We start from the raw sequence: 13,124 nt of genomic DNA, 5'->3' as shown, positions 1-13,124 counted from the left end.
TCCTGGCCCCATCTCTGCATCGGATGCAGGACCCTTGTCCAACTCCTCTCCAGACTCCCTGACTGGTCCCTGTTCTTCCCCACTGTCCGACTCTGCTGCCCTCTGCACCGGCTGATGGTGAACCACAACAATAGGTATAAGTATAAACATGAGTAAGAATACAGGGAAAAGGTACATATAAATGGGGATTATAAGACAGGGACAGTAGGCACAATTGTGCACTTATGCTTATCTGGATGTTGGATGATAGTTATTAGATAGATATTAACTCCAAATGAACATTCTCAGGAATAAGTAGAAGGGTTTTTTTTTGGCCAGACTGGACTCCTGAATTTTCAGTTGTGTAAAATGATCGGCTGAAGATGTCTTTCCAGGCACAGAGATGCTCTCAGGTGCTGGCTTTGCACCCACTGGCATCCACTGCCAGCCTTCCTGGCGAAGAGCAGGTTCTCTTGCCAGGAATTCACCTTGCCTGACCTGGTGTTTTTCTGGGCACCCGGCCTCCTTCCTCCCCCCTTTGCTGAGGTCAGCCTGTTTGAGAGCACTTTCGTGGCATCCCGGAGTGCCATTACCCCACCACTGACACACAGAGTGGTTTAAGCAGTAAATAACAAAAGGTTGTAGCTTTGGAATTTGTGTAATAATACTCTTGGCTTCGGAGCTCTTTTAGCATGTGGCTCGGTGCCTCTTCACCAGGGTCCAGTTCTTATATAATTTTTTATTTTATGTTTTACAGCAAACATACAAAACAACAAATAAAACCTTCTTTCAGTTGTACAGTGTGTCGGTTTGATAAATATATCCTGTGCACAATATCTATAGTCTTTTCTTCTTAACTTTACATTCATATTGTATAAATCAACTTTTTTCATGTCGTATTATATCGTTATTATACTATCATTAAAATTTTAACTTCAGTGCCAAATTATCTTTTAGAGCAAATCTCAATTCTTACTGAGCTTTATTCATGATATAACTTATTCAAAAACAATCAGTTATAATATATCATTACTATTACGTTATACTTCAATTTCTTACTTTTCTGTCTAACCCTTGATAAAATAAATCCCATATCTTATAATATTCTTTTTCTTCTTGCTCTCTAATTGCTAATGTTAGTCTACTCATTTCTGCACATTCCATTATTTTCTTAATCACTTCCTCCTCCATTGGAATTTTCTCATTTTTCCAGTTTTGAGCAAATACAATTCTAGCTGCAGTTAAAACATTAATAATCAGATATGTGATTTCTTTATCGTAACCTTCAGGTAAAATTCCCAATAAAAATATCCCTGATTTTAAACCTATATGCTGTTTTATCATTTTTTTCCAACCACGTGTGTATTTTAGTCCAGCGTCTTTTTGCTTCTATGCATGTCCACCACGTACGGTAATATGATCTAGGTATCTGATGACATTTCCAACACTTTGCCGATTTATCCTTGAACATCTGGGCTATTCTTGCCGGGGGGGAGGGGGTAGGATCCAGTTCTGGAACGCCTGGTTCAGCCTGGCCTGTGAAACAACTCCAGACCTGTTGTCGCTCTGTGTTCTCCTTCGGTTAGATTGCAGGGAAGTGAGAGGATCGGGCTCCTTGCATGGGCACAGCGTAAATTTGGGCTGGGCTGGGCTGGGCTCTAGCAAGCGAGGATGTTTGCTGAGAGATCAGTCTACTGAAAGAGAAGCTTTCAGGCTGCTGCCTGACACGGAGGGTTTTTTTTGGGCCGGGCAGCAGAAGTCAGGAAAGTTTCTCATCTGGAAAGACTCCTGAGTCAGCAACCAACTGCCCATGCAAAGAGACTCCAGTCCTCTGCTGGAAACGGGCACTTTCCCATGTCTGTTCTTGCCATTGGAGCCCGGGGCGGTTTCCCTTTTAATCCACGGGGCAGCATGGGGACACCCTCTGAGTCTGGGTCAGGCCAGCGCTTCTGCACCTGAGGACAGCGTCTGCATCTAGGTATCATGTTTCCATCTCAGTCTTGGGGAATAGGCAGGAGACCTTGCGTCCTCTAGTGTCTCATGGGACACCAGTTGCAGCTCCTGCCAGTTAGAAGCTGGCCAAGGTTTATTTCCATCTCCAGGTTGGAAAAGTGTTGCTGAAGCATCATCCACAGAGATTTGAACAGCATACGCAGGAACAGTTGCTCTTGAGTAGGGAGGAAGGCAGTGGTGGGATTCAAATGTTTTTACTACTGGTTCTATAGGTGCAGCTTGGTGGGTGTGGCTTGATGGGCGTGGCAGGGGAAGGATATACTGCAAAATTTCTATTCCCTCCCCACCCCACTAACCTGCTTTCCAGCTCCATTCTCCAGGGCAGGACAACCAAAGAAGACCTAGCCGATCAGCTGGGACTCAATGGGAAGCAGAGAATAGATGGGGGCTGGGCCAGTCAGAGGTGGGATTGGCTGGTTCTCTGAACTATTCAAAATTTCTGCTACCGGTTCTCCAGAACCGGTCAGAACCGGCTGAAGACCCACCTCTGGAGGAGAGTCTTGTTGAAACTTTTAAAGGGCTGCTTTGCTAGATACCGAACATTTTGGAGACAGTTAGCATTAATATTTGCAAAAGAGATTTTTGGAGAAAATATTTTTGAGTAATTTCAGCTTATGTTTGAAAACATTTCAGGTCATCAAGGAATGCTTATATTCTTCTCCATTAGTTCTGGGAAACGAAAATGATTACCTGCTTTTAAATGACATATTCCATTTTTAAGATGACCACAAATGACTAATGACTTTTTTGAACCTGCTAAGCTTTCAGTGGGCACAAATGAGCATCTTCCTTCTCCTCTTTGTATGCATTTGCACGCACTGAGTAGAGAGACAAATACACACAGGTGCTTGACAGAGGTCTGACTAACATTATTAAAGGAAAGACAGGGAGATTACCTGGGAACATAGGCTGAAGGTATCAAAGGAGGTGGGAGGTGTATGCATTCAGCAGAAATCCTCCACCGTGTTAAAATGTGTCAGTTGGACATATTTCTCTGCAGTTCTCCATGTTGCTTTGGACCAGGGGTCCCCAAACTTGGCAACTTTAAGACGAGTGGACTTCAACTCCCAGAATTCTGAGAGTTGAAATCCACAAGTCTTAAAGTTGCCAAGTTTGGAGACCTCTGCTTTAAATCCAGGATGCCACCTTGGGAGCAGGTAGCTTGGATAAAAAAATATTTAGATTTTAGATTCCCCCCTTTTATATGCATGCATTTGATTTGTTGAATCAAAATGCTTAGTGATTGGTTGCAAAAGCTTCACTTGTCTATTGGGTTTTAAAGTCTCCAAGAACTTCAGATTTCTTAGTCCACCACCTTAGTCATCTTCCCCACTGAAGCCCGTTTAGATGGTTTGGGGCTGCTGGTTGCTAGTTTGAGGCACTGCAGGGCCAGCTCACTTCTGAGGCTGATGACTAAGAAAGGAGACAGGTCCTTTTCCCACAAGGGTGGTCATCAGAGGTGGGGTCAAACATCTACGATGCAGCCCCACGTACTTGGGTACTTGCAACCCAATGAAGAAAAGCTAGAACAAGCCAGAGTTCTCACCCTGGCTTGTGCTGGGATATTTTCGTTCTCTGTGGCTTTGCTTTCTTTCAGAGTAAATTTTCCTGCTACTTCTTGTTGCCATTTATTAGTTCATGTAGTGGTTTTCAGTTTTGCTATAGGTAGGGAATGTTAGCCTCTCCGAGTCCTGTTGGATTGGAGTTGTAAAAACTCCAGCAAACAAGGAAACAAGCAAATAAGTATTTCCTTCTTTCAGCTGATTTATCTAAATAAGGCATTTGCTTGCTCTCAAAACTGATGACCAAAAATTGGCGAAAGAGATGGTTAATGCACTTTGCTTCAGTTAGTTTATGTTGCAGCTTGGCCAGTTTCTCATTTGTGCCTCTTCCACTTGCTGGATTTTTTCTTTTCTTTTCTAATGCTAAAAGTTCAGTCCTATGGACTCAAAAACCTGCCATAACCTTCTTCAAAGCAAATATGTATCCAGTGAATAATGGGTACCAAGAAAACATGCTTTAATTAATCAGGGATTCTTAACATCAATAACTTAATAATGACTTTAGGAACAGGCCACCTCAGAATCCCTACTGTCTGAAAAACCACTCCAGGTGACCTTGAGGCATAACTGCAGCTTGGAGTCTACTGAGATAAATGGTGCGCCTGATTTATACTTTTATGATTCCATCAGCTGCATAGATCTGCCTGGGCCGTGTTTTGTATGTTCCTGTTGTCTGAAACTCACACCATGGCAGCTGATGGGGAAGTGGCTACAATTGGTTTGGATTTTTCTGGCTGCAGTTCCTCGCTTCCGCATCATACCCAGATACAGTTGCTTTCACTGGATTAAGTTACAGATTATTTTGATGATAAGAAAATCAGTATTCAGTGATACAGCTTTCTGTTCATCACTGACATACATATGTCCTAAATAAACGATGTGCTTGCTTCCTAGACCAGACCAGCTTCAAAGCTGGTGGTAGCACCTATTGACTTGGGTTGGTTGATCCAGAACTACCATGTTTCCCCAAAAATAAGACCCTGCCTGATATTTTTTTGGCCACCAAAAAAAGGCACCAGGTCTTATTTTCGGGGGATGTCATCCGCTAACTAACCTCACTTGCGCGGATCATCCCCGGCCCCCTTTTCCCTGTCAGAGGCCTTCAGGAACTTCTTCTGCAGCTGGCAAGGCTTTCCTGAAGGCCTCTGCAGCCGATGACAGAACTCCGGATCGATCCAGAGCTTTCTTATCAGCCACAGAGGCCTTCAGGAAAGTCTTGCCAGCCTTGCCAGCTGCAGAAGAAATGGGTCAGCAAGGCAGGTGTCGGGGTGTGCGAGGCCTGGCTGAACTGTCCAAAGGTAAGTAGTAGGGCAGCTCCAACCCCCCTATCCCCACCCTAATTTAATTTTTACCCGTCTACTCTGGAGTGGGCTGGATCTTAATTAGGGCTTATTTTGGGGAGTAGGGCTTATATTGAGTGCATGTGTAAAAATCAAGCTAGGACTTACATTCAGGGTAGGTCGTATTTTCAGGGAAACAGGGTAAACAGGATTGGGCCTAAATAGTTATGGTATAAAACAATATCAGAAAGGTTTTTTTTTAAAAAGGAAGGTAGCAGCAGCTATAATGGCCTATTTCTTGATTGCTCATATAAGAACCTCCCCCTCCATGAATGGGACTCTGTAGCCAACAGCCGCTGAGAAGGTAACTGGAGTCTTTATGTGCCAAGAACACAACACAATGACTTTGCCAGCTCAAGTATGTGTATTGTCTGGCATGCAAATTATGAGCCAATCAGACCACTTAAGTGACTCTGAGGAAGAGCCTGAAGGGGACTTCTCTGCATTGAAAAGAATAATTAGAAATGATTTTGTTCATAGGCTGATCTCGATATTTGGCCGTTCCTTTTTCTGACGTTCTGTGGATCAGCTTGCGAATGCCACTGCTCATGGGAGCAATTGCTTGACTGTAAAAAGCCTTCAGGAGAGAAAGTTCCCTAAAATTCCAAGGACTCGCAGAATATCAAAGAGAAGATCTGGCAAAGAGCACAGGTGAGGGACATTGAGAAAGGTGAGGGACCATTCCATGATCCAAGGTTGGTTTGGGGTTTGACTGGATGCCATATTCAACCGAACGTCAGGTGTTAATGCTGAAGCCACAGTTCAGACTTGAATTCATTTCATTTCTATTTTTGTAACATAAATCCTGTGTGGATTGTTCTCCATCTCCTCTTTCCAGGCCCCGTCTTCATGGTCTTTAGGTAACCAAAGCCTAGGAAGCTGGTTAGACTATGGTTGATTTTGTGAATCACAGAGGGAGCAGATTGAAAGGAAAACAAGGCCGCTTAACCGTCTCATGAAAGTATTTTGAAATGTAGGTCTTTTTATCTTTTGAATATGTGAAAGCAATTTCAAGTGTAAATAGTTTAGTGACCAGGAATTTAAATATAATATGCAGGTGAGAAGATTGACTTTTGATCTGTTTGTTTGATCTGCCTGTTTTGAAAGCTGCATAAGGCACATTTAGAACTGTCAAGTCCTTATATTCCAGCAATTTATATACCATTATAAATGCTTTTCCTGAAGAATCCCTACTGCATCACAACAACACATGTTTCCTGGACATCATGTCTTAGTTTTTCTTCTTTTCCTAATAAACATGAATGCTCTGAAGCGCAAAATCAACAGAGCTAGTAGCTATTTTCTCAAAAATTGTAAGATCTCAAGCTCACTTTATACATTTTATTTTTGAGTGCAGTGAATACAAGTTTACAAAAACTGATATCGTGTAAGTTATTCAACAAAGATTAGAGTAGAAACTGCTCAGCGAAGTTTGTTAACTGCACAACTGGTAAATCCACAGTTGTGTCATTGTAACCGGTAGCAAACGAAGTGGTGCTTTGGAAACAGATACTCAAGAATTGGCATGTATTTATTCATTATACTTTTATCTTACCTTTTCATTAGTTTTAGCCTTTTGCAATCTCCGATTTAAAAATGTCCTGCAAAAAATTAATCAGGAACTTGTTAGCCATTTCTGAAGCAATAACGGCTGGGTTAGAAATGAGATGTGGTCCCTATAGGACAGGGGAGTTAAAGTCCACAAGTCTTAAAGTTGCCGAGTTTGGAGACCTCTGCTATAGGAGCTCCCTCTGTAAATTTTCCAAATTTGCCCTTCCTTTTTTTAAAATACGCATCAGCTTGTCTGAAGGAGCTTCCACTTCTTCTTAAGCGTCCTCTACCATGGCAGCTTCTGTACAGCCGAAAGGATCTAAGAGGAGAAACCTGGGCTCGTAATCCTCTGGGAGAGCGACACTCCATCTGAGGAGAGCTATTGGCAGGGGATCTTGTGTTGTAGGCACCTTCATTCATTGTCCTGCCTTAGATACCAGCTATTAAAATGTGGGCAGTGAGCCCTGGGAACAAAAAAATTTGGACAGCTGTAGTGCATTGCTGAAATTCTACCATTGGAGAGACGGGGAAAAACCTTTGCGTTCCCTTTCTAGGGTGTAGAAATCCCCCATCTGTTTATTTTATTTGTTTGATTTGTCAATTGCTTAAAAGATAATAGGCATAAGAATAAACATGAGCATTATGAGAGTACATGAGAGTAATTAGGACTGCAGAAAAAAACAATTACTACAATCTGCCTTCCATCGAGGACCTGTATACTGCATGAGTCAAAAAGAGGCTGTGAAAATATTTACAGACCCCTCACATCCCGGACATAAACTGTTTCAACTCCTTCCCTCAAAACGACACTATAGAGCACTGCACATAGACACAAGGGGAGTTTTTTTCCCAAACGCCGTCACTTTGTTAAACAAATAATTCCCTCAGCACTGTCCAACTATTTACAAAGTCTGCACTACTATTACTATTAATCTTCTCATCACTCCCACTTGTGACTGTATGACTGTAACTTTGTCACTTGTATCCTTACGATGTATATTGACTGTTTCCTAGTAGGATTTGATTGCTTATTGTACCCTATGATTATTATTAAGTGTTGCACCTGATGATGCTTGACTCTTGAGGAATGTATCTTTTCTTTTATATACACTGAGAGCATTTGCACCAAGACAAATTCCTTGTGTGTCCAATCACATTTGGCCAATAAAGAATTCTATTCTATTTGAACAGGATGCTATTTGTTGTGCTGTCTTGAACCACGTGGCGGTTGCTATATATGGACCAATCAGTAGTTGCTTTGATCCATGTACACTCAAAGTTGCAACACGTTTCAGATGCCAGCCTTTTCTCAAGTCTTCCATTATTTGGATTTGATGGGTGGGTGTTGGCTCTGAAAACCTGAGCCATTTTCCGAGTTGGATGTGCAGCTGACCCAGCACAGGGGATTGGGGATTGGGGAGTCACCTGCAAAAGTGGATGAAATGTAGGTGACGACAAATCGCAGACTATAGAGGAGTATGAGTTAAGTGCAAGAACCTTTAAGTAAATCAGGAAGAAGAGGAAGAAGATCAGAATAACCCTGACTTGATTCTGGTTGGCATAAAAGGGGACAAAAGGATGTCCTGGCAGAGCTTCAAGATTCTGTGATTGTTACAAAGACAAAGAGAAGAAAAAAAAGGATTGAAAGAGACAAAATTTGATTGGCTTTGAAAGCCAGAGCATAGTTTATTTGAAAAGTCTCTTGTGTAAAAAGGGAAGGGGGGATTCTTGTCCCTCCCTGCGATTTAAACTGAGGCACAGAGCTTAGCATTCCACATTCACTCCTGGCTTCAACATTACTTGGCTTTATCACAAATCCAAATTAACTGTCTTTATACTGATGGGCTTCAGGACTTCAAGTTAATCATCTTTTTACTGTTCTGTATTCTGTACAGTGATAGATTTGTTTTCTGTACAGATGCAGATAGATAAACTCAACAAGATGTCCATAACAAAGTACTTTTATTGGTTCATCAGGTATCCTCATAACTCACATTTGTGATGAAGTTCTTTAATGACCAATCCTTTGCATATCTGTCTTGTAGGTAAAAAGATTATTATTTGCTATCCTTTTTCCTTCATCTTGTAACGGTAGAAATAGATCAGTTACCATGAGTCTGTGAGTTCAGCCAAGAGTGAGGAAAACTCCCCCAGCCCCTCAAGGGTCAATTTAGTGACCAATCAGGATTACAGATGTGGCCACGTGACATGGACTACATTTCCCAGGATACCTTAACTACATTTACCATGATGCATTCCCTTAAGGGGACAGCTCACAATTGCTACCTAACTATTCAATTCCCATACACTGGCTGGACAGCACAGTGATTATATGTAACCCAGAGATCTCCAAACTTGACAGCTTTAAGACTTGTGGACTTCAACTTCCAGAATTCCTCCTCCAGTCATGTTAGCTCAGGGATTCTGGGAGATGAAGTCCACAAGTCATCAACTTGCCAAGTTTGAAGACCCTTCCTCCAACCAATCAAGTAGACTTGATCTACCTCAGAGGACTGAGTTACTATTTGTTCGGAATTGGACGAAGGCACGTCCAACTCTCCTAAGCCTTGCTGGAAGGTGGAATTCTTTGGAAAGGGAATTAATTGAAAGGTAGTTTGTTAACTACTTGCATTTGTTCATGTTTAGCGTAATGATTGACACAAGCTCCATGAGGCAGACTGTGTGCATAGATTTCTGCTGCTTTTGTTTCTAACGTTTGCACAATCTTGCATTCTTGGCCTGGTTTTGCTTTTCTCCCAGACTAGAGGAGAATTGTTCCAAAGGGCAGCAGTGACCCACTTCTTGTGGCACCACCATGGTTTCTTCCAGAGATTGTAAGAGTGGTTGTCCCTGAATCTTTAGACAAATGATGGAAAATTATTCCTCCTGTGATGGGTGCATGCTTGTGAATTAAATTATCAGATTGTTTGCTCCCTGGGAAGGGCAACTAGACAATGTCTCCCTCCGGCTAACAATTTGGACCTGATGATGATGTGACAGGTGCCTAAATCTTCTTGTTCAAATCCTGCGAAAAAAAGCATTGGTGAACTGAAAGTCATGGACTTGGAGCAGCTGTCAGGTGTGAATCTGTTTCCTTGTTATTTCTTGGCATTAGTTCTAGTCCTGCTCTGTAGAACCAGGCAAGAAGAGAAGAGAAGAGAAGAGAAGAGAAGAGAAGAGAAGAGAAGAGAAGAGAAGAGAAGAGAAGAGAATAGCAAACAGAATAGAATTCTTTCTTGGCCAAGTGTGATTGGACACACAAGGAATTTGTCTTTGGTGCAAATACTCTCAGTGTACATAAAAGAAAAGATATATTCATCAAGAATCATCAGGTACAACACTTAATGATAGTCACAGGGTACAAAAAAACTAATCAAATCATACTAGGAAACAGTCAGTATAAATCGTAAGGATACAAGTGACAAAGTTACAGTCCTACAGTCACAAGTGGGAGGGGATGGGTGATAAGGAGTGATGAGAAGATTAACAGTAATAGTAACAGACTTTGTAAGTAGTTGGACAGTGCTGAGGGAATTATTTGTTTAGCAGAGTGATGGCGTTTGGGGAAAAAACTGGATGACCCTCTTCAGTTGAGTCTCACATGGTCCACGAATAGTGCACTGAGAACAGTGTTTATATACCAGGGCAAACAGGCAGAGGGTGGGGTTAGTGCCAAAAATGCCACCTATTTCTCCCCGCCTTCCCAAGGACCCCTTTTCTTTCTTTCTGATATGCACGATATTCTCCATTCCTCTTGGCCCAGATGATTGCTGGAAGACAACAGGTAGCTTTTGCCAACAGCCCTGAAATATTGGTTGAAAAATGCTGAGGGATGCATGCCTTAGATTTGGGTCAGAAGATCTCAGCCTCTTCGGCATTTTTGATTTGTCTCTGGAGGGAGCTGGTGCCGCCGAGGTGGTGGGATTCATGTCACCAAAGGGAAGAAGCAAATCCGGGACAAGCTCCGCTTGGCCCTTTCCCACCGTGTTCTCTGAAGAGGACATCCCTCGGGCCCTCTCCGGCACTGGCTGAGAAAAGGCTGAAGGGGCTCCAAAGCCAAGGGAGGGGAAGCAAGGTTTGTGCAGGCGGGGGAGGGCTTTCTTTCACTGTTACGAGCCAGGAGACCCGAGTAGCTGTGAGAGAAAGCTTCCTTTGATCTTCCTTTGCGGCGAAGCACCACTTGGGAGTTTGATGTGACTCCCCTTTGAGTAACTTTTCTCCTCCCAGAAGCTGCCATGTTTTGGCGCTCATTTTTCTTGCCCTTTCTCTGGGCTTCAGCCTGCAGGACTGTTATAACCAAACAACCAAACAAACATGGGGTGTGTCATGCCCCTGTTGGAGTCCGATTCCGAGGGAGAGGTGGAATAGCTGACAGGGAGCGGGAGTGTGGCTCCGGTGGCTGTGGAGGAAACTGGGGAAGGACACAGTCTGGCTGGGCATTCAGAGGAAGACCCAGGCCCACCCGCTCTTCATCCTAGGGCACGCAGGGAGGAATGGAGAAGGGAGCAACATGAGTTACAGAGGAGAAAAGGGCCCTGATTCCCTTCATTAACTGCAGCTGGGAAAACAGGATTTTAAAAGGGTGTTTGCGCACAGCACCTTGCTGGAAGCAAAGTGTGCATTATCTTCGTTTGTCAAGTCTTATCTGAGTTCCAGTTGTCCTCACAACTGTGTGTTTTGTTATCTTTTGAAATCTGCAATTCCTTATCCTGCCTTGTCTCCTTAATTGCTTGTCTTGGTTTTTATTTATAATTTAGATGTACTTTGGGTTCGGACTGAATTTCTTCCCTTAAAAACTGTTCTTGGGAGAGTTTTTTTTTTCAGCTGATGATAACTGGACATTGGGGGCCAAGTTGGAGGTATTAAGGGGACTTGATCTACTTTTGTGACTTCGTTGTTTTTGTGCCATGCCCCTTAGGGTCATCACAGGGGTGTGTGTGTGTGTCCTTAATCCCAACAAATTGGGCTCCCCCAAGACGTGAAGCTCCAATTGTGTGACCGTTTTTGAGACGGTCAGAGGTGTTTTGAGTCTCTGCAGTTGAGAATATTATCCTGGCTGCATTCTTTTTGTAACACGACTTCTGCATGTTTTATTATGATTTTATTACTCTTTTTTATGATCATTCCCTTGCTTAAGAGGGTGCTAAGAAGTTTTGGACTACTTGGAGTAGGTTGTCCCCTTTGCAAAGAAAGAAAGATGAGAAAACTGCAAAAGTACTGTGTAATTCTGGGTCTTCCTGAAGGTCACTAGAAAGTCTGAAGGGAATCCAGGGGCTTTTGCAACCCAAGAGTTGACACACACACACACACACACACACACACACAGATAGGCCTTTCACACACACCCCTCAACACCCAGGAGAAGGGTAGGCAAAGCACCTGCATTGCGCTGGGAAGGGAGATGAAGAAGTGGGTCATATCTCCTTCAGCTGATTGAAACAGAAATCTGGAAGTGGGACATCTGCTTTGATGGGGGGGGGCAATCTCTCTCTGTGTGTGTGTGTCACACACACACACACAGGATCCACATGAATGGACCCAGGGGAAATCACAATGCCTTTTGTCCCCAGAGCTGGGACTCCAGCACAGGCTATACAGGGAGAGCTTCTTCCACTAGATCTGGTGGGATGTGACCTTCTCCACTGGACTAGGAGAAAGGGTCCTGGAACAGCCTTTGCCTGCCTGCCTCCGGGACACACACGGGCATGGAGCCCGGGGGGGTGCCATTCAAGGGAGCTTTGCTCTATGCTCAGTGGGGGTGGGGTGGAAAATGCCCCCCCGCCACAGGCCTTCCATACCAATCCTGCTTTACCTCCCCTAATGAATATTCAAAAGCTGCAGTTGCCGAGAGCAAAAAATAGCAAGGTGACATGAAAAAACCCACCCCATCCCTCTGCACTCTGGGTGGGGTGGGGAAGGGGGCTGGTTTCGCCTGTTGGAGAAGTGAAGGACCCCCCCCCCTTCATCTCACCCCCGCCGCCGCTTCCCCCCTCCCCCACCCAACTCCTTTGATCCTGGAGGGGAAAATGGCCAGGATATTTCCGAGGAGGCATCGGCGGCGGCGGCTTTGATGCCCGCAGGATGGCATCTCCAGCCTCCTCCAGAGCTGTGTTGTAATCAGCATGTGCTGGAACAGGGGGAGCCACAACAATGTTTGCTGTGGTTCCTGCAGCAAGACTGAACACTCAGCATAAAGGACGCACTGTTGATCCAGCAATGCAGGCATTGTTTCTTCCACCAGGCAGCAGTTAAGGGTCTCCATGGTAAATGTTGCTCTCCCCCCTCCTCCTCCTCCTCCCTTCTTTCTTTCTTTCATTCATTTCTTGCCCCGGCCCGCAGTTGATCCAAAAGTAGGAGCCGCTCCTCCATTGCCTTCTGGGTCCAAGGAGCTCGCTCAGCCCGCAAACCTGGGCGAGGGAGCGTCGAGGAGCAACGTCAGGATGCTCCGGAGGGGCGGATTTCGGGAGCGGACCTGAGGATTACGGAGGAGCAAGCCGGGCGAGGAGAGCAGGGGGAGAGGAGAGAGCCCGCTTCTGCGTCCCTCCGGGGAGAGCCATGGGTCGCAGCGTAACCCCTGCGGAGGCAGCACTTGGACACTTCCAGCCCGTGGTGGCAAGGCACCCAGCCTCCTTCGCCCAGCTCTGCCCGGCCCCGCCGCCGCCTTCGTCTTCTTCTGCCA

At 44.4% G+C, this 13,124-nt stretch overlaps 1 protein-coding gene across 1 annotated transcript in view; it reads left to right on the top strand.

The window, feature by feature from the left end:
* The window catches only part of ANK3 (ankyrin 3), a 318,758-nt gene that overhangs the window by 113,031 nt on the left and 192,603 nt on the right, over window positions 1-13,124 (top strand). The window lies entirely within an intron of this gene.

Source organism: Pseudonaja textilis, chromosome 4 (assembly GCF_049901715.1).
Source record: "Pseudonaja textilis isolate UNSWEBS1 chromosome 4, rPseTex1.2, whole genome shotgun sequence".
Lineage (NCBI taxonomy): Eukaryota > Metazoa > Chordata > Lepidosauria > Squamata > Elapidae > Pseudonaja > Pseudonaja textilis.
The sequence above is the reverse complement of the archived record's forward strand: the minus strand, read 5'-3'. Positions and strand labels throughout refer to the sequence as shown.